Source organism: Anabrus simplex, chromosome 1, assembly GCF_040414725.1.
Source record: "Anabrus simplex isolate iqAnaSimp1 chromosome 1, ASM4041472v1, whole genome shotgun sequence".
Classification (NCBI taxonomy): domain Eukaryota; kingdom Metazoa; phylum Arthropoda; class Insecta; order Orthoptera; family Tettigoniidae; genus Anabrus; species Anabrus simplex.
The window spans coordinates 906,329,333-906,353,349 of NC_090265.1; positions in this window are offsets into that span (position 1 = coordinate 906,329,333).

Consider the following 24,017-nt stretch of genomic DNA (forward strand, 5'->3'; position numbering starts at 1 on the left):
TCCTGTCGACCCGTTACACACCAACGCGTTGACGCTCACATAATTCTAAACGTATTCAGAGTATGTGAGTGCAAAGATATTCCTTTAATGCAATGGAATGTGAAGATTTGTATTTGCCAACAGGTTTTAATGAGTTTTAGTATTTCTTACCTGTCAAAATAGGGTCTGCCTGGCCGAGGTGGTAAAGGCGTGCTCGGTTCGCCCGGAAAGACGGGGGTTCAAATCCCCGACAGGAAGTCGTAAAATTTAAGAAACGAGATTTCCACTTCGGGAGGTGCACATGGCCCTGAGGTTCACTCAGCCTACACCAAAAATAAGTACCAGGTTAATTCCTGGGGGCAAAGGCGGCCGGGCGTAGAGCTAACCACTCTACCCCATCACGTGCCGATGTTAACAATGGTGGAAGCCTTTACCTTCCACTCCTCCAAGGGCCTTCTTGGCCTGTACGGAGGTGACTTTGCTTTTTGCTTTGCTTTTTTACCTATAAAAATAAGGTTTTGAAGACATGATGTCGCAATTTCGATATATTAAAACTAATATAAGAATATAAGATAATGGTGTATATTTAAACTACTGACTTTTATATTTCTGATATTTGCATTTTGAAGGGCAATGTCTGAAGGAAATGTTGTCTATATTTTTTTAACAATGATTTTACGTACAAGATGAAACTGTACCGAGCTCGATAGCTGCAGTCCCTTAAGTGGGGCCAGTATCCAGTAATCGGGAGATAGTGGGTTCGAGCCCCACTGTCGGCAGCCCTGAAGATGGTTTTCCGTGGTTTCCCATTTTCACACCAGGCAAATGCCAGGGCTGTACCTTAATTAAGGCCACGACCGCTTCCTTCCACTTCCTAGGCCTTTCTTCTCTCATAGTCGCCATACCACATATCTGTGTCGTCTGTGTCGGTGCGACGTAAAGCAAAGAAAAAAAAAGAATGAAACTGTAACGATCAATATCTAAAATTATACCCATATCTGTTATAGAACTTTTAACGGGAGATGCCCAGCGAGGTGGTAAAGGCAAGCTCTTTAATCCGGAAGGAAGTGGGTTCGGTAATCCATAAGGAAGTCAAACTACCTAAAGATGAGGTTTCAAATTCTGGAGCAGTATGTGGGTCTGGGTTCCACTCACGAGGGGAGATCACAGCTATCGCATCACTGATTTCGAATAGATGATCTAGGTCAAAAAATAAACAGATTCGCGCCCCACTCGTCCCGGCTTCACATTTATTCCCTTTTTTAAAAGTTATTTTCATAACCTTTCCTACAGTTATGATGTAGGGTGGAGGTAGATGGAAAACATTAACGTTCCACAACAAGAATGATAATACAAACCACTCAGGCCATGAATTGTTTTAAGGAAATATAATTTACAGTGTGAATTGGACAGGTTTGACATATCGTTCCTTGTTAATTTCATAAGTCACTTTCCTTTATCGTAGACGAAATCCATGTAATTTAGGAGTGTAATGTAAGCTTACCTACAGTATGTTAATCTCGAAACATTTACTTTAGAAATTAGATATTTATTAGAACATGGACTCATGTTAGTTTTGTAATCAGTAGATAGGGCCTATGCAGTAACGTTTATTATAATTGCAACCCCAAGAAGGAAACAGGTGATTGAAATGAACTTTATAGCTCAGACTAGATACCTGACAGTTCACAAATGATTACGTTTAAAGATCTGTACATGACCTACGAGCTTTGCAGTTAGGGCTTCTAAATGTCCTTGCATGTATTCAAAGCGATTCTGAATATGTTTCTGGAGAATCTCCCTCCACGCAGGTTGTATTGGACTCCACAAATCACTAGTTACTGGAGGACCGTGATGAACAAATTTTCGACCGACTACACCCTAGGCATGTTCAATGGGTGACATGTCAGGCGAACGTGCAGGCCAGAGAAGCAGTGGTACGCGTCATTCTTCGAAGAAGACTTCCAAATGTCACACAACATGTGGCGGGGCATTGACCTGTTGAAATGTGGACTGCAAAGTTGCCTGAAAAAGTGGGGAGTGCCTCGGGCTCTTTAACATCCCTCATGTACATTCGTGTGCCCTCATGCTGTTCATATTGCTCTCAATACATAGGGGGCGAGATCGGTTGTTGTAACCAATCGCGCCCCAAACCATCACAATTATAGTCCGCATGCCACTCAACAATACAGGTTGCCAGGTTGCGCTCACCACGGTAGCCTCGAACACATAGGTGGCCATCTTTAGGACAGGTTGAAGCAGGACTCCTCTGAAAACACTATATTTTGCCACTCAGCACACCAGTGATGGCATTTATGTGCCCATTGCAGTCTGAGTGTTTCGTGGTTTCTGGACAGTGGAAGCCGACGCAATGGCATGTGTGCAACAAGTCCTGCTCTCAAGCAGGCGGCGTCGAATCGTCGGGGTTCACACCTGTTGCAATGCTCCAGCGTCGAGCAAACACTTTTGACGAATCTGTACATTATCCGCTTGTAGTAGTGTACGTCTCACTTCTATCCACTGCATCCACACATACACGACAGTTGTAGCAGCATGTCCTATACGAGCCGAAATGTCGCGGCATGACAAACCTGCTTCAAGGAGATCGATCATTCTGTCCCGTTCAAACTCACGTCCTTTGACGTCGATGAGCCATACTGGCACTTACTTTTACGTTTCGACCTTGTCTGTCAGCTCTTTACTGAGTGCAGTCGGCCTAACACTGATCTTGTCTGTCACACGAGACAGAACTCTGCTGAGCCTACGTGTACCCTTTCTCTTTTTTTCTCCTTTTAATCATAATCGTATATTGTCGGCACTCTCTTATACACATCCACTGAGCTTGGATTCATTCGGCTTATTCTTTCATGGTGTTGCAATTTTCACAAACGTTAGCGTGGTTACTCGGAAAAGAAAACTATATAAACTTCGCAGAGAATGACCTCAACTTGATTACAGAGTGTTATAAAGGTCCAGTAATGAGCATGCTGAACAGCCTGCGTGGCTCAGATGGCAGCGGGCCGGCCTTTCTCCTTTGGGTTCCGTGGTTCAAATCTCGGCCACTCCATGTGGGATTTGTGCTGGACAAAGCGGAAGCGGGGCAGGTTTTTCTCCGGGTACTCCAGTTTTTCCTGTCATCTTTCATTCCAGCAGCACTCTCATTATATTATATTATATTATATTATATTATATTATATTATATTATATTATATTATATTATATTATATTATATTATATTATATTATATTATATTATATTATATTATATTATATTATATTATATTATATTATATTATATTATATTATATTATATTATATTATATCTGTCAGTCATTAATCATTGCCCCAGAGGAATGCGACAGGTTTTGGCAGCCGGCACGATTCCTATCCTCTTGCTGATGCTGCTTCATTTATTCCAAACCTGACCCGGTCAGATGACTGGATACAGACCGTGGATTTTCAAGGAGCATGCTGAATGGTTAGCGGAACATTTCCTTGGGCACTCCAAACAAACAAGAGGTGGTGCACTAACAATTGAAGAAAAAATGTAAATCTTCTTGCGTTTTGTTGGTGACCCTGGGTTTCAGAGTGGAGTTGGTGAAGACATCTCGGAGAACTGTGTCAAAAACATTTTCACAGGTTTTGACATGAACAGAAATAAAAGCAGATTATTAGATAAAATTCCAACAAATGTTGCTTAGATGCAGGAAGCACGGGCTAAGTGACAAGAACGTTTGAGATTCCCTTATGCTGTCGCAACTGTAGGCTGTACTCATGTACAACTTCAGAAGCCACATGTTCATGGGAATGACTACATTTAAGGAAAAGGCGTCCCTAGTATTAATGTACAGGCCATTTGCAATGGAAAGGAAGAATTCAACCAGCGTAGATGATTCACGGCCTGACTCTGTCTATGACTTCCGAATTTGGAGAAACTCCGATGCTTGCAGAATGATGACGCCTCTGTAGGAAGTTGAAGGGATGATAACGTCTGCAGATCTTACAACTTGCTTACGTCACGCCGACACAGATAGATCTTGTGGCGACGATCGAATAGGAATGGCGTAGGAGTAGGGAGGATCGGCCGTGGCCTTAATTAAGGTACAATCCCAATATTTGCCTAGTGTGAAAATGGGGAACCACGGAAAACCATCTGCAAGGCTGCTGACAGTGGGGATCGAACCCACTATCTCCCGGATGCAAGCTCACAGCTGCGCGCCCTTAACCGCACGGTCAACTCATCCGGGCCTGCAGATCTGGCTCCTTAAAAATTTCATTCAATTGTCAATATATTATTTTCATCATAATTAATGTTTGATATTTACGTCATAGGCCTACCATTTTCCTCAATTTATTAATGTCGTAATATTCAGGCTATGATTTCCTTATCTTTGAGACGGCCGATGGTAGAGTTATTCTCCCCCTGCATCAGATTCTTCAGCCGCTTCTCCCTTATTTTAACGATATGCATTTGTTTCCCGTACGCTTTAATTCTACTTTATATTTCAGTCTTGTTTTCATGTTTTGTAATTTTTTACTAACAGTTGTTGGACGGAAATTCTTCTTCTCCTTCTACCTATTTCCCTCCACCCTCTCTGTGGGGTACTGGGTGTGAATTGTGCCGCACATGTGGATTTGGCCCTGTTTTACGGCCTGATGCTCTTCCTGACGCCAACCCTACATGGAGGGATGTAATCACTATTGCGTGTTTCTGTGATGGTTGGTAGCGTAGTGTGTTGTGCGAATATGAAGAGGAAAGTGTTGGGACAAACACAAACACCCAGTCACCGGGCCAGAAGAATTAATCAGAGGCGATTAAAATCCCCGACCCAGCCGGGATCCTCTGAAGCGAAGGCCTCAATGCTGACCAATCAGCCAATCAGACAGTTGTTGGACGGAAATGTTTGAGTTAAATTTAGCGAGTTGTTCACACTGAACTGCACTTATTGCACTTGTTTTCTTGTGCTTCTTATTCGGTAACTGTGACTTTGAAAACCTAATTGTATGTTCCTTCAAAATGGAGATAAAAGCGGACTGGAATTCCACACTGTCGTCTGTCATGTTAAGCGTTGAACTACCCGAAAGTCATCGAAGTGTTATCACAGTCTGAGGTGTTATATACATGGCACGTGCACGACCTTGATCAGTGACACTGAGTGGCTGCTCCAGACACTCGAGTGTGCGCTGTACTTCCGCTCTACATTTTTATTCACCGCAAATGCGGAGTGGAGGCTCATCGACAGGAAGACACTCAGGCACTCAGCGAGCACTCGCTCGCTCGCTCCGACTCATTTTTATTCACACCACCCATGTCTTAATTTTTGAGGGCTCATGGACATGCCTCGTTAATTCACTTTTAATTTTATATGTACATTTACACGTCGCTTGAGTTCAATTTTCATTTGTTGCTATAGCTTATACGAAACATTTCCATTTGTGGACACTACACATGACATCCCTGAAGAGTTCCAACCCCATTGTCGGCTTCCCTGAAATTTTTTTGCGTGGTTTCCAATTTTCACACACGCCATATGCTGGAGCTGCACCTTAAATAAGGTAATGGCCGTTTCCCTACCACTCTAGCCCTTTCCTGTCCCACCGTCACCAAAAGAACTATCTGTGTCGGTGTGACAGAAAGGAAATGTAAACGCCGTAAGACACACTACATATGAACGTACTTTTGTGAACACTAGGAGCGTAATTTTATTTCGCCAATCTAGTTTGGGGCATGATTCAGGGAAGCATATAACCACTTAAAGCAATTCGCGCAAGACATTACAAATTGCAGTTCATAAACCTACTGATCGAGAAGTCAAACACTCGTCAGTACAGTTTCATATTTGAAGTTATTTACAGTCCATCCCTCGGTAATACCGTAGAAGGCAATTTGTTACATTTGTGTAGTATGCACAATCAACTGCATGGCGAGCCCAAATTCCACTTCATTTACATTGTACCGCAGGGGGTAGATAAAATAGATGACTTTCGTTATGATGGATCACCTGTTATTTAATGTTTGTGAATTGAATGATTTCCACTATATTTAACTCCTTTCAGCACGGAAAAAATGTATCTTGTATATAAGTTTTAATAACTTTCACCATTACTCACGTTCTATCTTTTCGTCCAATTCATTTCTTTTTCGCTACTTCACTGGCAGACCATGTTACAACTCTACTTGCAGTGTCAATTACTCCACTTGAGGACAAATTCACTTATAGCTGTTGTTGTTTGTTCTTTGGGTAAGAAACTTGAAACTTCTTCGTAACACCTTCGTGAGGGAAAACTGTTCGAAAACTTGTAGGGCTATGTACTGGTTCATGTAATTGTCATTAATATTTATAGGTCAGGTACCATCCAAGCATTCTCTTGGAGTCGTATTGGAGTGGAATAGATCCAAACGAAAGCAGCACGATTTGTTCTGGGTAATTTCCAACAAAGAAGTAGTGTTAGGAAAATGTTGACAATTTTGGACTGGGAAGACTTGGGAGTAACGAGGCGAGATACTCGACTATGTGCTATGTTTCGAGCTGTCATTAGAGGGATGGAGTGGAATGACATCAGTAGACGAATGAGCTTGAGTGGGGCTTTTAAAATCAGTAAAGATAAAGTTGGAATTAAAGAGGACAAATTGGGGGAAATATTCATTTATAGGAAGACGAGTAAATTAAGGGGAAAAGTCAACAACATAATCATACAGAATAAATTACCAAACGCAATGTTCGATAAATTTCCTAGCACTTTGAAAACGTGTAAGAAAAAGCTAGGTGAACAATTGATAGGAAATCTGCCACCTGGGCGACAGCTCTAAACGAAGTTGATTGATTGATTGATTGATTGATTGATTGATTGATTGATTATTATTGTCCAGTGGTATTTTCACCATTGTCATTCTTAAAAATGTACAGCATTATCAGACAGGGATATTTCCATTTTGCTTTGTTGGATATATGTATGTGTGTGGGACTACATCACGAGGTACTGTATACTACAGATCACCCTTGTTTGTTCTGCTCGTAACAGCTTTTATTATTTTCTTTTGAGGTATACCTATGTTCTGTAGACCTGCCAAATACATATGCATTAGTATTTCGATTCAGAAAAGTGCTAAGCATTAACTCCTCTAATCCTCATAGAACCACCATCCTTCTACACAGACTTTGAAAGATCCAAACTACAGGCTATCAGGAAAATCTACGCGGAAATCCTCAAAGCCAAATGCAAACAGCCAACATTCGCGTTTATCTTTCTCTTTGTTCAATAAGCAGAGGTATATCATTTTCCAGGATGTATATGGTGGAGAAAATTCAATCAAGTGAACGCTACCCTCTTCCCATGTGGACTTTCATCGTTAGGATATTGCAGGATATAACCGCTATGTCTTTCTTATTCTTACGGTGCAAGGAAAAAGTATAGTCAGTTAGGAAGGCCGTCGACCGTAAAGCTTGCAAGTAATTGTTTTAAATAAGAGATCGAATATTCCTCACATGTTGTAATCGAAAAATAAGTAACGTAAATTAAGTAACTGACAACGACCGAGCGAGTTGGCCGTGCGGTTAGTGGCACGCAGCTTCGAGCTTTCATTCGGGAGGTAGGAGGTCAAAACCCCACTGTCGGCAGCCCTGAAGATGGTTTTCCGTGGTTTCCCATTTTCACACCTGGAAAATGCTGGGTCTGTACCTTGATGAAGACCATGGCCATTTTCTTCCCACTCCTAGCATTTTGCAGTCCATTGTCGCTATAAGACCTATTTGTTCCGGTGCGAAGTAAAGAAGAACACTGATAACGTCTGTAAAACAGACTACGTACATTGGAACTTTTGTGTAACTATGTCATACATTTACTTTTCGGCTTATAACCCCCGGAGCTAAAGATCCGGTCCGAGTGGTTATGGTATTGTTTGATTAAAAATATTGGAACATGAGAGAAAATGTCATTCCGTGGGACTCAGTTGAATATGCGGGGTAGAGGGTTGATTTCAGAAAAAAATTGCATTTTTAGGGTTATTATTTGATTTGCAATATTAATAACTCCGAAACCAAAAAGACGTATCAAAATGGTTAAGATCTCAGAAGATGTAGCATTTAACACCTTACATTCATATATGAAATGATCCGAGTCAGAAAATAACAAATTACCTAGGGAAGGGCCCAAAATAAGTATATTGTTTCGAAAAATTCCGACTCCTCGTGTGGGCTACCTTTCAAAAACTAGTACAGAGCTCGAATGATGGTATCACGATGGTTGGTCTAAAACCCTGCGGGACAGTGTTACCGTATGTCGAGAGGTAAGAATGTCCTAACCGGGCGAGTTGGTCGTGCGGTTAGAGGCGTCTTAATTAAGGCCACGGCCGCTTCCTTCCTACTCCTATGACTTTCCTATTCCATCGTCGCCATAAGACCTACCTGCGTCAGTGCGACGTAAAACCACAACAAAAGAATGTCTTAGTTCTTAGTTCACCGAGCGAATTGGCCATGCGGTTAGGGTCGTGTGCCTGTGAGCTTGCATTCGGGAGATTGTGGGTTCGAATCCCACCGCCAGCATCCGTGAAGATGGTTTTTCGTAGTTTCCCATTTTCATACCGGGCAGGGAATCCGTCTGAAGGTCAGCTATGCCCCCCCTCCTCCAGACTATCTGCCCCAAAGGATCATCTAGCCACCTGATAGGTTGGCCCCGCATCAGACACCCTGTAGACAGAATGGTAGATGTTCGAGTCAGTCTGCGGTCTTTTACACCGATGCGCCCGTTAGTGTAACTTGTGTCTCGGTCATTGTGACCAGTACGCGCCCGGCTGTGTTTTACTAGATTCGTTTAGTTTCGTGTGCATATACATCTCAATATGGATCCTGCTGAAGAGGAAAGGGTCCGATTATTGATAGAGAGTGTTGAAAAGGAAGAAAGTGAAAGAATAACTGCATTTGTGAAAGACAGAGACAAAGCAGTAAGATGCCTATTGGAAGAAGTTGATGAGGCACCAGAAGATACTTCCAAACAGCAGCCACAAAGTGATGATGAAGGTGAAACTGACAATCTTCACGTTACTGACCATGATACAAATAGTGAGCTATCTGGTGATGATGGATGCGGTGCTGGTGTTTCTGAAGTGAATTTGACAGGCAAGGACGGTAAGACATAACGGCATGCGCACCCAACATTCGCAAGGACTGGTCGTGGACCAGGTCATAATATTGTAACATGTCTTATAGGGCCTAAAGGTATACCCAGGAATTTTAAAACTCCAATTGGAACCTGAGAGCTATTTTTTCCAGACGATATTGTACAAAAGATTGTCGACTATACAATATTTGGTTATAACAATGACAATAATTCTTCAGTGTGTTCACATAAAGGAAATAGTGCAAAATTGAACTTGAATATGAACTCAAATATACGTAAAATATTGTAATTCTCTCATACACATGTTTTTCACAAAGGTGGTAGTTATGCTGTAAGATTAGACGTTTTTATAATTTGAAATACAAATATTTCTGAAAAAACGGTGTTTTAATTAATGATACTTATGCCAGAAATATTACAGTGACAAGGGATGAAGGGGGGGATAAATATATATCTAGTTCAAACAGCTTCCATTTTACAAACCAGAAAAAGTAAATAGAATGGAAAGTTATTTTTCAAAGCTTTCAAAATTTATTTGTAAATCAACTCAGTTTTCAACAAGTTTTTGTATTTCTAATGCGGTCATTGAGTACGTAAAATGTTTTAAATATTATCTAAATAATAGTAAACTTACTTGCAACAGTATTAAACTTCAACATTTTTATTAGATTCCAAGGCCGTACAATAAATGATGAAAATAATCGCTGCGGTCTAAAAGACCGCGCGCGCCCGAGGGTGTTCGTCGGAAGAGCGCGCCCGATTGCGGGTTAATATATTTAAGCCACGGCCGCTTCCTTCCCTGTAATTACCCTTACCCATCCTTGCGTCGCCGAAAACCTTCCGTGTGTTAGTGCGACGTTAACCCACTAAGTTTCTGAATGCCAATTACGAAGTTACGACCCTTGATGTTTGTATCATAGACAAGAGGAACTCACGCCCGACATGTCGGTTAGAGGTCTGCCGACGACGCATTTCGTTCACTCGCTCACGCTTATTCAACCCTTATACGGCCCATCATTTCTCGGTGAGCGTACATCCACTTCTCTAGCCATTTAACCGCCTACAAGTCATAATTTACTTCAAAATTTCATAAACATCACCATCATCGTCACACCACCTGTTCGATACACTGGAGGCTTCGAGATGTGTCCAACTCGCTTCTTTTTTTTTTATCATTCTGAATGTCTGAATAAATCCTCCACGTCTCTCGCCCACGTGTTGTTTACGGACTTATTGGGGCTTGCGGCACAGCCAATTAGCCGTGTACCTCACGTTCTGCTCATTGCTAGTCGAGTGTCGGTAGCTGCCGGAGTAGGACGTGTGTTAGGATTAATACTTCGTATATATCAGATTTAATTAATTATTTTTACGAAATATTCGTCTGTTCTGTATGGAAGTTGCATGTAGAATTTCCGCGTGAAAGTGCTTGGGCCGAAGTACTGAGGGTTAAAGGTGAGTGCCACAGCTCATAGATTGAGATCAGTGTAGGACCAAGGAACAAGGTTTTAGTTCAACGTGACTGTTGATATTGTAATCATAATCATGGAACCTACAGTTTGATATGAAATCCGAATTAGAGACTGGCCGCGGTCTCCGTAATGAGACGCCATAACTTACTCGTCCATCACGCTAACCCCGCTCCACATACAGACAGATCTTAGGGGCCGTTGATCTACACCTAGAAGTTAGGCACCTGTAAACAACAAATATTATAATCACCATTATGGATATGTTACCTGATGATAGTAAATTAAAGTGACCCGACAGCCTTAAGGGTTCAGCTTTTCTTCCATCAGGGGCTTAACATGGCACTGAAGCATACAAGCTTTCAGTGACGCTGCAAAGTGAAAGGGCTAGTACTATAAAGTTATCGGGTGAGATAAAACGAATGTAATCTTACAGTTTTACGCGATCATTGCCCACCTCCGTAGTGTAAAGGTTAGCACTATTAGCTACCGTCCTCAGGGCCTGGTATCGATTCTCAATACTGCTAGAGTTTTAAGAATGGTTGAAGGGCCGGTATGTGGTTAAATAGGTACATGCAGCTAACCTCCTTCCAGGGTCTGTCTGAAAAGAGATGCACCACCTCGAGGAATACTGTATGAGGTCAGGAGTTTTTTTTGTCCGGCTCCCTGGTTCAATGTTTAGCATGCTGACCTTTGGTCCATGGGGTCCCGGGTTCGATTCCTAACCGGGATGAGCATCTTCACCTTCGTTGGTTAATTTCTCTGAATCGGAGACTGGGTATTTGTGCCGTCTTCAAAGATATTATACTTGGTTGGACCCTATCCGTACAGAGGCGATGGCTGCCCATGGACTTTAAGTCGAATGACCTGCACCATGCCTCCCTGAAAGTCATATGCCATTACTGTTAGGTACATGAACGATGAAGTCATGATTACAGCCATGGAATTTCTTTTCTAACGTGGAATAGGGATTACAGGATCGTTAATTCTCAATTCAAAATTCCTACGTACATCGACTGGGATTCGAGTCTGGTCTGCCTCGGTGAGAACGAGTGTTAATGTCACTTTGCTATTACGCTCCTCATCCCTTAGTAGCCATGGTCTTAATTAAGGTAAAATCCGGCATTTTTCTAGTGTGAAAATTGGGAAAATTCATTTAAACCATCATCAGGGCTACCATCAGTGGTATTCGAATCCTCTATTTTTTCGAATGCAGAGTTACAGAGCTACAAAGCTTGAGTCAACTTTCTCGGCTGTATGTATTTGTAACTTTTGGTTTCATACTTTAAATTCGCTCATGTGCATTCCACCGGCATAGTTTCTCCACAGCCGGGATGAGTGGCTCAGGCGGATGAGGCGCTGGCCATCTGATATCAACTTGGCAGGTTCGATCCTGGCTCAGTCCGATGGTACTTGAAGGTGCTTACATACGTCAGCTTCGTTTCGGTGGAATTACTGGCAGATTAAAGACCTGCTGCGGGACTAAATTCCAGTACCTCGACGTCTCCGAAAACCGTAAAGGTAGTTAGTGAGACGTAAAGCCAATAACATTATTAGTTTCTCAACAAGAAGTCTGAAAATCGGTAAATAGAATGAAGTTTACGTTACTCGTTTCAATTATAATGTACATTCACCTGGAAAGCAAAATGTATTGTGATATATTCATAAAATTGTACATTTCCGGAATTTCTTCGTCTCCTAAGGTCGCTGGCTCATTTTGAATTTTCGTCAGTGCTTTAAGGCCGGATCCCCTTTCTGATGCCATGTGATTCTTCTGGTAAAAGTTACAATTTGCGACCGGGATTCGTGCATCGGTCGCCCAGATGGACAGCCAGCAACTAAACCGCTGAGGTAATCACACCTTACCCTCTCCTAATCATTCATAAAATTGTCTACTAATCTTAATGTTTCGTGTGTGAAGAATTTTGGTTAAATGCGTTGATTGATTGATTGATTGATTGATTGATTGATTGATTGATTGATTGATTGATTGATTGATTGATTGATTATTCAAGCAAAATTAAGACCAGATGGTCTTCTCTTTTATCTAATGTAAGGCTACATATTATATGCACACTATATCAAAACATTCACAGTAAGAATATAACTGAGATGGCAAATATGTAATTAACGGTATATGACTAATTTACACGTGGGATAAAAGGATAGCATACCAAAACTAACACGACGAACTTAAACGTGTACTAACAATAATTATAATCCTAATTTTGTAATAGACTATATTATTATGTAAACAATTAAGAGTTATTAAGCAATACAAAGCGAAAAATAACACGAAAAATAATTAACGCACGATGTAATACAATAAGGTAATTATAATAATATACGTACAGTATGAATTTGCAAGTGTATATTTAACATGAGGGAGTATATATCGTTGTGAATCTTACACGTCTAAAGATAATGTTCGTATGTTCACTCAGGTTTAAGCATACAAGAACTACCACACAGCTTACTTAAATGAATTCGTGTTCCATATGGCGCAGATGTTGTCGGGTAATGGATTCTGCCCACGGGATGTGAAAACAGTAAAGGCGCTTTTATACATGGTAGATCGTGGGTTTAATAAGGCTAAAGGGTTGATTTGTAAACAAACCCACTTTCTGATGTAAACTGAGAGTTCTATACATTTGCGCCAATTAAAACAGTGCTAAAACATAAATTACAACTTCTTTGACGAGGAACACCTGACAGTATACAGTGCATAACAGTCTTGTTCGTACACCAGCTTATTGCAACGAAATAACGGTTAAACTTTTGTATACAATTATTGTGATGTATTTTATTACCCATATCGTAATAGATACATTAATAAACAATTTAAATAATAAAGAAGCAGATAAGTGACCTTACAATTTAACACAAATACAAGCAATGTACCATAACCGGGCGTTTCATCGTGCAACAATCTTGTTTGTACACTTGCAGAAGTGAAAATTTCACTCAAAAACACTTGTTTCCTTGGATTTAATACCCCGATGAGTATCCTCTGGCCTTGAGAACGGCCTTGCACCTTCGCTGTATGGAATGAACCAGTTTTTCACATCTTTCTGGATCGGTTTTACCCCTTCCTCGTCAACTGTACTTCTTAACTGCTCAAATGATTGAAGTTTCCTTGCAAGAACCCTTATTTTTAGGTCAACCAACAACATTTCTGTGGGTTTCAAGTCAGGGTATTAGGCAGGAGTTCGCAGTTGCGTTGGTAAGTTCTATATCAGCCACTGTTTGCAAATATTAGCTGTGTGCTTGGGGTCATTGTCTTGCTGAAAGGTGTAGCGAGACCCCCAACCCCATTTTTACTGCACTCTGTTTGACATTGGTCTTTAAAATGTTTAAATAACCTCCTCTGTCCATGATGCCATTGATGATTCCGATATTTTCCACTCCACAAGACGACATGCACCCCAAAATCAAAATTGATCCACCTCCATGTTTTGCGGTGGCTAGGGTATCTGCAGGTTTATTGGCTGTATTTACTTGTCTTCATACATAACTGTTTCTATCCGAACCGTATAGAGATATTTTGGTCTCATCTGACCAAATAACTTTGTTCCAGAACGTACAATCCTTGTTTTCACACTCTCTGCAAAAATTCATTCTGGCTTTTCAATTGTCTTAGTAACAAACGGCCTTTTCCGTGGCCGTCTACTGTGATAATCATATTTCCATAATACCCTACGAATTGTCTGACGACATTTTATTCTTCGTACTTCCTTCCAGCATAACGCGGATTTAAGTGCACTTAATTGTGGATTCTGTTTTACTTGTTTCACAATATAACGTTCGTCTTTCCTATTCGGTATCTTTTCTTTTGCTTTTCTTGGGAAATTATTTGTGGTTCCTCTATATCTGAATTTGTCCAACACATAGTGTATTGTGGAATGCGGTTTATTTATTTTGCGTCCAATTTCAGGCAAAGAATACCCTTGCAATCCAAGAGATAAAATTACATTTTTTAGTTCATCACTTAACTCTGTTATTTTGCCTATTATGTAGCTCACAGCCTGGTGTACAAACTGCGAAAGTATACACACTAGCACAGCACAGATACACACCAGCTAACTAGGAGTGTTTCCGAGCAAATATGAGGTAGTGAACGTGTACAAACAAGACTGTTGCAAGCAAATAGGCCACTACACAGCATATTTCACTCCTATTCTTTAAAAATGATGTACCGAGACTTCTGATCGCTAACATCAAGTTCTCAACACCTTGTGCAATAACTTATCCAAGTCTCGTGCATTGGTTATGCACTATTTAGAAATTATAAAGACATTATATCTGTTAAATGGGGTGTACAAGCAAGACTGTTATGCACTGTATCTCCGCTATGCTGTACTAGAATTTCTACAACTACTTATTGCCACAAAAATTGCTGTTTGCGATAACTAAATGATTAAGGTGACTTTATAATCAGCGTTACCACCAAATTCTGTAGATAAGAATGTCTTTCGTGTTTAGGTACATAAGATCATATTTTAGGTAGTCTGTATGCAGACTAAGATACATGTGGACATTGGTGAGCTAATAGTACAGGTCTATATTCAAGACGTAGATGGATTCGAGCTTCATTCTTTACCATCCTGTAAAGTAGTTATAGTTACGTACCCCTTTGTGGATGTTGGCTTGTATTCGGGAGATGGTGGGTTCTAATCTAACCGGCCACTACCTTCTCATTCCTCGCACTTTCCCATCCTTGCGTCGCCGAAAGCTTTCGATGTGTTAGTGGGACATTAAACCACTGATAAAGAAAAAGTAATTTTTCTTATTGCTAATGGAAGGTTTTCAAGGAGGTAAGATGGGAAACGAATCATTTCTTTAACTTATGGTGACAATCGCATAGGAAAGGCCTAGGAGTGAGAAGGAAGCGGTCGTAGCATTAAGTTGATACAGCATCAGCTTTTTCCTGGTGTGGAAATAGGAAACCACAACAAAACATATTCAGGCCTGGCAACAGTGGGGTTCGAACCCACTATCTCCCGAATGATGGGAAGCGCCCGTGGCCTTAATCTCTCTCTCTCTCTCTCTCTATTTCCTTCTCTCTCTCTAAATATATATACACACACAAACACACACACACACACACACACACTCTCTCTCTCTCTCTCTCTCTCTCTCTCTCTCTCTCATGTTCATAAAAACCAGAACACCTTCAAGGATTGGAGATAGGAAGTTCATATTCACGGGACATGTGCATTAGTATGTTTTGAAGAAATGATTAGCATTTGAACCATTTCGGCCTACAGGTTCAAGGTCCACATCGATATCTCGGTGCACCACCATCGACTAGTAAAATGTGCCTGCGGCTCTCGTTATCGCTATAAACCGAAGGTAATTGATCGGTGTGACTTTAGCAGGCGTGCAGGATGCCTCGCAGACGTATGCGAGAACCGTGTCGTCAAATGAGTGAGTTTGAAAGAGGGCGCGTTGTTGGCATGAGAGAACGTGATGCATCCATCCGGGAAATTGCTATTCACGTGGTACGAAGTGTGTCGGCAGTGCAACCGGTGTGTACAGAATGGTTCACAGAAGGCCGTAGAACGCAACGAGATGGGTATGGTTGCTCCACCCAGCCCCCCTCCCCCACCCCACCCCCCGAGAAGATCGACACCTCATCCGAATGTCATTGCGGGACAGATCTGCGTCCTCCTCGGCTCTGGCGCAACAGTGAAACAGTGTAACACATCGTGCACTAGAGGACGGACAGTCCGCCGCCGTTTATTACGGTATGAGTTTCCGGCGCGTCGTCCACTTCTCCGCCTACCTTTGACTAATGTGCATAAACATGCTAGACTGCATTGGTGTATGAAACGACGTCACTGGGGACAGGAATGGCAGCATATAATGTTTTCGGACGAATCCAGGTTCTGTTTATTTGGAAATGATGGCCGCATTTTGGTTCGTCGCAGGCAGGGGGAGAGGCATCACATTGACTGCATTGGCACAAGTCATACAGCGCCAACTAAAGGCCTTGTGGTGTGGGATGCTAATAGGCACAACCACAATCACAGTTGGTGCGTGTCTAGGACAATGTGACCAGTTTGCCCTACGTGAATGACATCCTGAGACCCGTAGCCATACCCTTTCTGCAAGAAACCCCAGTCGCCATATTTCAGCAGGACAATGCGCGACCACATGTTGCTGCACGACCATGTTGCTTTCTTGTTGTCAGAGGATGTCAGATTGTTGCCTTGGCCCGCCCGATCGCCAGACTTGTTGCCAATCGAAAATGTGTGGGATATGGTGAAACGACGGGTGCGGCGATGTCACCCAATGAAAACCACCAAAGATGAACTCTGGAACCAGGTGAATGCGGCATGAATGGCTATACCCCGGGACGCCATTCGCACCTTATACATGTCAATGCCATCACGCATGGAACAAGTTATCAGTGCCCATGGTGGACCCAGTGTTTACTAGGCAACAATATACATGCTGAACCTAGGTGAATGAAATGCTAATCGTTTCTGGAGAACATACTAATGCACATGTCCTGTCATTATGAACTTCGTATCTATAGTCTTTCAAGGTGTTCTGTTTTTATGAACACGAGTGTATATATTCTAAGCCAAAAAGTTTGGTTCTTTAAAATTAAGGCAATCCGAAATACTTCAGTTATCAACCAGAATTAAAAGCAGAGTAACATAGAATTTTAGCTGGTCACAAATAATTCGTGCATATTAACTATGTTCGCTTAGCCCCAAGTCCGTAAACAACACCATCGAGCAGAAACAGTAGAACTGTGTTTTCTGCAGTCTGCCACGGATTGTTTGGGACATGGAGGATTTAAGTCTGTTGTGCGAGTTGTTACATGGTGTACTCCTTATCGTGAAGACATCATACAAGAGAATGGTAAGCTTTTCTTCTGCATTTTTTTCCTTTCTAGCACTAATTAATTAATATGAATAGAGATGCACACATTGCACTGCAATGCACGTTTACTGTGACTTCTGTCGTCTTCAACACAAAGACCGACAACAACCGTAGAAAAAATTTAACTGTAAAACTAGACTTAATGTAGGCAAACATGAACAAGCAGTAGATAATTCATGTAATTAAAATGTGAGCTTGAACTTAAAGTAATTTGACTTTCGTAAATTAATTTTGACGTCCCACTAAGTACTTTTACGGTTTCCGGAGTATCCGAGGTTCCGGAATTTAGTCCTGCAGGTGATATTTCACGTTCCGGTAAATCTACTGACACGAGGCTGGCGTATTTGAGCACCTTCAAATACCACTGGTCTGAGCCAGGATCGAACCTGCCAAAGTGGGATCAGAAGACCAGCGCCTCAACCGTCTGATTCACTCAGCCCGGCCCTTATAACAATGAAGACACAAATATTATCTCTCAGCTCTGAAATGCATGCACGTACCGACTAAACATTCCCAAGGCGATTGAATCCCTATTACTCCTAACGTATATTGTGTGGCTATGGTTAAGCCACAAAACCCTGATTCACAAGACGCGCTCATAGTCCCTCTCATCTACAATAAACTGGTTAGCGAAATGATCCTTTGACAAATTTAAGAATATGTTAAACAAGTATCTGTCGTCCAACAACAATAATGTCGAGAACTGTAGGATCAGCAATGATCCTCCGTGCGAACATTTTGAAACTCGCTGAAACGAGATTTCGTACCGAAGGCGGCAACACATTTTATAGCATACAACTATCGATTGAGGACAGTAATTGTTTAGGTTCCTTACCAATTCTTGTGATTAGTACAAAGAGAACCAGTTAATATTAATGAGGATACTTTGCATTATCTCCAAAAAGGTCTCCTTTTTAGGAATTGCATCATTTTAGAAACTCGGTCATTATAAAAGCCAACATGGCCGCCAGATTTGTATTCTGAAAGTCAATTTTTAGACAAGCCAGGAAGAAGATTGGCGTCTTCAACGTCAGCATTTTCATCCGGAAAAAGGGGTTCCTCTTTGCTGTCTCTTAAGTTGTCACAAGTTACACAAATAGTAAACGCTAATATTTTGAGTAATTTTGCAAAGTAATAAAATTACTTAACGAGAAATTATCGCAGTAATATAACATATAGGTCAAGTTTATTCGGTGCATTCAAGCACTGAATAGTGTGGTTTCCATGTATGCATTCACGAAGTAAATGAGATTCAACACACTGTTTGTTATTATACAATTTGTTAACTATGGATGACCATTTCAGTCCCACTGTATATTCTATTTCGGCATACATAATTAATTACGATCAAACAAAACACATTACTGTATACCGCAAAAAAAGTATTAGGCAGAGAAAGTGGTTGAGGCTTGAGAAAATATGCTCCCCTAAACTTTGAACTAAATTTTAAAAAGTCACAATACATTTTTGGACAGGAATAATGATTTCCTGGTACAAGTACGGGTCAAATTGAAGGAGCACAGTAACATCGAGATATTTTGTACGGTTAATATACAGAGATTTATCTACACTTTGAAATAAAAAGATGCGTTTCTATGAATTTACAACGAGCTAATATGGTTTTTTTATCTCATGGCTACATTGTCCAATCTGGTAGGTGAATATCAGGAACTTCAGCCAATCAACAGCTGTCTATAACCAAAATATTATCGTTTTCGTTTTATCGTCTTCATATTACCGCACCTACTTGCACTTGGTTTTATATAAATGTATCAAAAGAGCGCACCGAAATACATTTACGGCATATAGAGCACGATCAATAGGACGTAATCGTGTTTTTCTTATATACTGGAAGACTGCAGCCCAAATAATTTAAATGGAAGAATGAAACAGTTTATATCGGCGCTAAAAGTTTCGTTCTCTGTCCAGATAATGAAAGGCTCTACTTGATTTGTTCTATTTTTACTAACTTGTATTAGCATAACTTATTAATGTTGTTGTTATTCACTAAATAGACAAAATAAGTGCAACTCTGGCTCCAGATTCACTATAGATTGTCTGTGTATCTCTCAGGAGCCCTCGCTGTATTACTACAGATAACATTCGTTGCAAATGATTCTAAACGGTAGTAGAACTTTGCAAGTTAACTGGCAAATTGTGTATTGTAGAAATTCACATTACAGAGTAAGCAATGAATGAAGGTTAGCTCTACGCCCGGCCGCCCGACCCTATAGGAGTGGCATAAGCTTCTAAAGGAGTTTAAACAGGGAGAACTGCTTATTCATTTGTATATCTTCATTAATTTTTCACCTACAGACACTTGTTTTAGAGTAGGTGAAATCTATCCGATATCCTAAGCAATTTCTGAGTCTATATAGGTAATCCATGATGATAGGATAGGTGTGCCTTTATCTCTGGTGTGTGTGTGTGAGATGGAGAGAGATAATGTGAGAAATGTGGAACTGCCTCCAAACTTCACCTCTCAAATATGACTTTCTGTTATATCATGAAGTCCCAGCCCATTTAGTTCGCGAGATGAACCGCTTTCTATTGATTTCATTCTCATCGTACCGTAAATTATCACCTCTGTGTTCTGACATTTATCGTTGTACATGTCCCTTCCTTCATGCCGTGACTTGACGTCTGACTATATTAAATGATTCACTACACTTTGACGGAATATTCCATCCAAAGATGAAATAAATCAGCAGAAATATTAGGAGTTAGAAAAGCGAACGACGATTATGTGGGATGTGATAGCTCAATGAGATTATTCGTAGCTTTTAACCAAAGCGGCCACGGCTTCTAATCTCAATATATGTGACATTTTTATAATGTTATGCATATTTGTCTCACTCCTCATCTTGCCTAGTACGCCTCATTTTGGTGCTGCCATTGGTTTTTGGGTTTTCCTTATAACCGCATAACCTTTGGTGGTGCTATTTGAGGATCCAACCAGCCCCTGAGCTGTTGAACTGACAGACAGACAGATGCATATTTGTATCCCGTGATTTAGGATCTTGACAGCTCGTTGTATTGTAAGTGAATAGCGTGATAGCGAAGTAATGATGTCAACGGATTGTCAAGAAAACGACTAGGTTTCCAGTAGTGACCAAGGCTTTTTGGATTTTTGAAATGAAAAATCTGTTTCATGAGGGCTGAGAATCCACGATATAAAAAGTCATGTAATATTGAAAGCTATATTATTTTTGTCATAAGGAGTATTTATATCAGGAAGTCTCCTAGTTGTAAGATAGTGAGCTGCGATCCCAGTAATAATTGAAATATGCGAATGAGAGAAAGGATGCGCCATGAATGGTAGTAAAGCTAATTAATGTTAACGTTATATGTTTTTACGTCCCACCTACTAGTTTTACGGACTTCAAAGACGCCAAGGTGCTGGAATTTAGTCCCGCGAGTGTTTATTTACGTGCCAATAAATCTACCGAGACGAGACTGACATATTTGAGCATTTTCAAATACGACCGGACTGAGCCAGGATCGAACCCTCCAAGTTACGGTCAGAAGGCCAGCGCCTCAAACATCTGAGCCACTCAGTCTGGCGGTAATAAAATGCCGCCTTGTTTCTACTGATGTCTACTAGTTCTCGAATAAGAGGTGTTACTTAAGTAGAGAAATTGAATCAATGTCAGACCCAGCTGGCCCCTAAAGCAACAACGACAATTCACAATACTACTAAACTGTACAGTCTCTAAAGTTTGCCACCGCTCCACAGTTTCCTTTCTTTATTTATTTCCTACTTGACAGAACCTACTCGCCCTGATACAGCTTACAATCGGCACGCGGTCGTGTGTACGGTAGAACAAGCAGCTAGAAGCTGAAGTCTGCCTCGTGAATAATGCAGGTACACGCTAACTGGTGAACTGCGCCCGCGTACATGAATAAGAGACGAGTCGGGCTGTCATTCCACCAGCCAATGCTAAAAGTAGCTACTTAGTTCAAGGTTGAAACTAGTAGCACAACTGTAAACATAGTCTCTCAAAATGGATATAACTGCGGTAGAAAGAGAATGCAATAATAATAATAATAATAATAATAATAATAATAATAATAATAATAATAAATTATCATTATTATTTCGTTTTACGTCTCGCTGACTATTTTTACAGTTTCCCGAAGACAGTAACGTGTCGGAATTTTGCCCCGAAGGAGATATGTTTTATTATTTTGGTGGTGGTAAATTTACTGACACGGGGGTGGTGTATTTGAAACCATTCAAATCGCACCTGAAAGAGCCAGGATTGGGCTCACCAGCTTGAGTTCACAAGGCCAGAGCTCTACCACCTAAGCTACGTAGCCTGACAAGAAGCCTGGAGACAATCGGAAGATAGGCCTACATTATGTTGTAAAATGATAGATGAAAGAAAGGGTACTACAAGAAATTCGTACTAGGAACCGTTGTGAAGTAGAAATGTATGTATGTATGTATGTATGTATGTATGTATGTATGTATGTATGTATGTATGTATGCTGTATAGTCAGCCCGAAGGCTGCACTATCAGCTGTCATACATGGCTTCGCCGTCACTGAGGAGGTGTACAAGGGAATTGTAGAGTTAGTTTCCCGTTGCTTTCTCCTCCGAACCTGATGTTGTTATAACATATAAGTCTGCCAATCCCCCTGAAATTCACATACCAGCTGTCCCCGTGGGTGACTTTTTTAAATATTCATTACAGCGACTGGATTCATAAGGAATGTCATTACTAACGGATAGCGCATACCTCAGTCATTTCCATAGTCAAAGCCTTTTTTTACAATTTTCATACGTCGCACAGACAAAGAAAGGTCTTATAGCAACGGTGGTGCAGGAAAGGTCTAGGAGTAGGAAATAAGTGACCATGGCCTTGGTACGCCCGTAGCATTTGCCTTGTGTGAAAATGGTTAACTACGGAAAACCATTTTCAGGTTGGCCGAAGGTGGGGTTCGAACCCACTATCTCCCGAATGCAAGCTGATAGCTACGTGACCCAAACCACGCGGCCACTTACTTGGTCATAGTCAAGGATGAGAATGAGGCAGGAAAATTTGAAGTAATAAATTTGTTTTAGCCCACGCCAGAAGACAGTGCACTGCAAACACAACTTCCCGCCCGTAAACTCACGAGGTTAGACTAGGTTGAACAGACTGTATTAATTACTGGCGTAATTTCCCGTTATTCGTAGAGTTTTTAAAAATGAAAATGTTTCCTTATGAAAGAAAAATCTTCCTTTGTTCTTAAGATGTTCCGGTAAACAGGTCGAGGAAGTGTCCACGATTCCACATTCTCCTTTGTTAACTCAACCAAGTAATCCGCCTTTATCTCGTAGGAATCACTAGTCATTATTATAGAATACTGTTTCAGCCTACACCAATTGGACGATAACATCGTTTAATACTTTCCCTTGCTCTTAGCTTCGGTTATCTGTGCCGTGTTTTAAATGAGAAGGCGAGGAAGAAAGACAGCTACCGTATCCCATGATAGCCATCGTTAGCCCGCTATCCGGCCAATAAAATGTACTGTACATTCTAGAAGCATATTTAAATAATGCTTAAATAATAGATGATCATATTATTTTGCATGTATAATCCTTCTCTTTCAATCAACAGAACAAAACAAGAAGCAGGGTTACCAACTTCTACATCTTAATATGTGATATGCGTATTACGACATAGGGAAAGCCACAGTAGAATAAAAATAATAAAAATAATGTGAATAGCGCATGGAGTCCCACTCTTTGGCTGAATGGGCAACGTTGAGGCCTTCGGTTCAGAGGGTCCCAGATATGATTCCCGTCCGGGTCGGTGATTTTAATCGAGTGTGATTAATTCTTTCTGGCTCTGGGGCTGGGTGTTCGTGTTTTAGCCAACACTCGACTCTTCATATTCAGACAACACACCACAGGACTAACCACCAGAGTGACACGTACGACATAATAGTGATTACATCTCTCCACATAGAGGACTGGCGTCAGCAAGGTCATCCGTCCGTAAAACAGGGCCAAATCCGAATGTGGGACACAGCTCGCACCCGCGACACTACAGGCGTGGGAATAGTAGTAGTAGTAGTAGTAGTAGTAGTAGTAGTAGTACAATAGCGCATAGCCTTCGGAGATGTCTTGTGAAAGTCTTTTCATGCCCGTGGATCGACGCAGACTCGCAGATCTGTGAGCATGGGGCAGTACAGAGGATGAAATCTAATTCTGAACACGTCACACTCTCTTAGTCCTCGAGCCTGAAGATTTGACCGGCCGCATAGCCGGACGAAAGCCACGGTAAGATAAATGAGCACTATCAAATGGCTCCGAAACGCTGCCCATGTCTCGCGTTTGTCCCGTTATTTGTACCCTTTGACGGTTGAAATTTTCAAAAAAAGTTTGTTAGCAGCTATTTAGCCTATGACAAAGAGTGCCCTCTATTTCGAATTTCACTCTCACTGGATTGGTGCTTACCGAGATATCGTGATTAGTGATTGAGTGAATGGCATTTTGCTCTCATTGAGGCCTATCCATGTATGTCGTCGTTCCTTAATTACATTCGTAGGCGGCAGGATTGGGGATATTTTA